The sequence below is a fragment of the Nematolebias whitei genome, chromosome 13 (assembly GCF_014905685.2).
Source record: "Nematolebias whitei isolate Nwh7 chromosome 13, NemWhi1, whole genome shotgun sequence".
In the NCBI taxonomy this organism is placed as follows: Eukaryota; Metazoa; Chordata; class Actinopteri; order Cyprinodontiformes; family Rivulidae; genus Nematolebias; species Nematolebias whitei.
The window spans coordinates 30,313,333-30,317,333 of record NC_056510.1 but is presented as its reverse complement, the minus strand read 5'-3'; positions in this window follow the sequence as shown (position 1 = coordinate 30,317,333).

The following is a 4,001-nucleotide window of genomic DNA, read 5'->3' as shown; positions in this document are numbered from 1 at the left end:
GGTTTGCATGAAGAATGTTATTAGCTTGCAAATGACTTTCCCACTTTTGACACCACACCAACTGTAGATTTCCATTCAGCTGTAGATGGAGCTGGATAAGTTGACCTAACACTTCATGTTCTGTAGTCTGACTGATAATGAGCCGTTCTGTGGGCAGCTTTCAGCTCCATCTGCAGCTGTAGTGTCTGGTCGAAGCTGTAAACAATTGCAAAGTGACTGAATGGAAAACATTTGCATTTTGGGTCCAGGTATATCTCCACACTCTAATGCAAATGCTCTTGTGAATGACCTCTGACAACCTTTACAGTGTTGCAAATGGAGTGATTTGGAGAGAATCTACATAAGAAATGTTTTAGGGTGCTTAGGTTGGAAGCCACTTAAATACGGGAGCCAGTCAAATCTTTTGAAGTGGAGTTTTGTAGAACAGCTAGGACCAAGGAATATCTTACTTGTTGTAAATAGTTTTTTGAAAAGCCTCCGTATGCGGAAATACAGTATAGAATTTTACATATCAAGATTTTCACAGCAGTTCAATAAAACCTTATTTTCTAAATGCTTACACTGCCATCAAATTTCCATTAATAAGGGTATTATGATGTTCACGCAAGAAGTGCCCCAGGCAGGAAGTGCGAAAGCAGAAAAGAGACTTTAAGGAAGCTTTTAGAAAATAATATTTTACAACCAATTATCTTTTATGAGTGTTGGTGGTAGCAAAACACCTCCTAAACTGCAGGATGGACTTCATTGAAACTATTAGAAATGATTCATTGGATGTACCTTAACAACCACAACCAATACACAAACTTCTGTGAAACTTGTTAAATTGAAGTTATTTTTAAATGGCAGCATATCACTTTCTGCCTGGCCCTGCTTGGACTAGTCCTAAGATTGTCAATTTGGTCAAGATTACACTTTTTTGTTTGTTTAAACAGGTTCTTCTGAAGATCCAAACTAACCTTGAACATCAAGGTTCAAGGTTCTTTATTGTCATTCACATCTTATGAAATTGTGTACTCATGGCCCCAGTTACACCCCAAAATAGAAATAAAATAAAGTACAAAAAGAACAGTATACAAGAATCTAAGATATACGTTAAACAATAACCATGTAAAATAATATGGTATATTAAACTGTATATTAAACAGCAGTCTGAACATGAGAGTGTTGCGAGCAGATGGGTATGAATACAGCAGCTTAGAGGCAAGAGATCAGCAGCATGGATAATCAGCAGCACAGATAAAGTCACATATCACCAATTAAAGTGGCATTACAGTGATTATTCTGGTTAGATATTCATGAGTCTAACAGCCTCAGGGTAGAAGCTGTTCCTCAGTCTAGTGGTTCTACACTTAATGCTCCTCAACCTCCTGCCTGAGGGAAGTGGGGCAAAAAGTGTGTGCACTAGGTGAGTGGGATCATTCATGATGCAGGTGGCCCTCTTCCTGCATCTGGAGGTGAATATGTCTGGATGGTAGGGAGGCTGACTCCATCAGTCTTCAGTGCAGCCTTCACCACTCTCTGCAGAGTTTTCCTTTTTGCAGTTGTACAGCCCCCATGCCACCCGTTGATGTTGGATGTTCCACCTCCTGCATGTAGCCGTAGTCATCATTGTTTTTGATGCATCCAACCACTGCTGTATCATCTACAAACTTTACAATGTGACAGCCTGGATGGATAAGTGCACACTCGTATGTGACAGTGTGAGCAGAGTGAACAGAAGGGGGCTCAACACACAGCCCTGAGAGGAGCCAGTGCTGAGGGTTATGGTAGAGGAGAAGTTGTGGATCCTCACAGACTGCAATCTTATCGTTTAGTCTCAAAATTCCATCTGTTCAGTTTGATCTTGTACTTTAGTAGAAAGGTGAAGAAATGCAGCTTGCTTTAATACACCTTCCTAAGTTTGTAGACAAGTGGGGAGATGGGCAAAATTGCCTCACAAAAACATCCCTTTGTGTCCCAGTGTATGCCACAACTAAAGCTATGTTTACATGCGCAGAATTCTTTGACCGGATTGAAATGTGTTCTGTTTGAATAATTCAAATGTGTTGTTTACATGGGCACAATCTGTTCATGTCGAGCGTTTACATGCAGCAAGCTTTGGTCTGAACAGCAGTACTGACATGCGCAGAGTGGTAAACTCTCCTTAAAAAAAACACAGAAGAAGAAGTTCTACTTCTGGGGTGAACATAAACAAACCTGAGCACCCAAAATGGACGCGCGAGAGGTTTTAATGATGGTGGAGACGTTACTGCACTCCCTGACTGAGCTAAAGGTAATACAGATCCTTTTGAGCTCTTTCAAAGTTTCTAGTAGAAATGTTGTGTCGCTCACCGACCAGTTTTGCTCCCCTGACATGCTAATATTATTAGCATTAGCCAGGCGGAAATGGCAAAGTCACACATGCGCAGTCAGGTCAGTTTTTCACGATCAGATAAAAACGAACAGATCAAGCATTTACATGCACACCGATCGGGTTATGGATCGGCGTAAACCACCCGTTTCGTTCTGATAACAAATTATATCGGATCGCGTTGAATACACAAAAAATAACCCGAACGGGGTGTTTACATGACACACTTTTATTCCGACCGGCCATTCGATCCGGTTACTTATGTTCATGTAAACATACCTTAATAAGCTAGAAGAAAGTAAGGCAAACAAAACAATCAGAAGTTCACGTTAAATTAGTAAGAGGGGGAAAAAAGAAGAAAAGAAAAATTAAGCATTTTTATCACAATGAAAACCAAAAATTCATTCAGACAAGATGTGAAAAATAAACAATTTCATGCATGCAAAGCCCTGACCAGAAGATTGTTGTTTGGAAGTGAAGAGGGAGGTAACAGCTCTATTGTGCCGTGGGCATGCTTCTTATTGGTGAACAGAGACCCGGCATGTCGTGCAGAGGTGGGGCACTCTCCTGAGAGTCCACTATCACAGCAGGTTAACCTGGCACTGCTTTTCTAAGGACTGATTGCCCGGCCCCCTGTAGCTCGAGGTAAACCGACAATTTTCCATCAGCAGGGAATGAGGCTTTATTAGTAAAAGTAGGGGGATGGTGAGCGGTAAGAGAGAAAACTGAAATCAAGTTTACATAGTCGCTATGGAAGTCTAAACTTAGCAAAACTGGTCGCTAATTATTGCGTCTTGCCAAAAGGTTAAAATGGGAGATAATGTTTTTGTCCATGTCTATGGCTGTCATGTATTTGTGCATCTATCCAAACATCTCATAAACCCCTGGACAAGTTCTCAGCATACTCCAAGTACTACTCATTGTGTGTGAGCTTTGAATAAAACGTTTGCATTATCTGTTGGAGCCCACTCTGTTAGAAAATGTCTCATTTTTTTTATTTTATTTTTTTTATTAACCTTAGTTTATATAAGTAGTCTCATTGAATCACGAGGACTCAGTTTCAAGAGAGACCTGTTTCGGAGCAGAGGGTGGGGGTTAATGGCCTTGCTCAAGGGCCCAGAGTGGGGCAAATGAGGATGGATGTGGGTGTTTCACCTTTTCCACTCACATTTTGATGTTGTCTGTCTGGGGAGTCGAACCGGCGACCTTCCGATAACAGGCCCACCTTCTCTCACCTCTGCACCACCACTCCCACTCATAGACCACAAGATAAATTTTCACAAAGCTTACAGAAAGATTATTGAATTGTACATTTACAACTGATTAACTTAATCAAGATGGCTTCCACAACTAAGTAACGTGCCAACACATAAATGGCTGAAACTCAGTCAGTTATACAAATATTTAGCTTAGATTTGATGTGGTAGAAGTTGTGTTACTGACAATACATGCTCTGAGTGCCATATCGTAATATTCCATGAGATTGCATCTTTTTTGTAGGGGGGTGGCAAAATGACTGCATATCTGTCATTACGCAATATAAGAAGATCTTGTTCTAAAAGCAGTGGTTGTTCCATGATTCCTTCATGGAATGCTAGGCCTTTACTTTTCATGAGCAGTAACATCAAAAAGTGTATTTACAATATCAGTA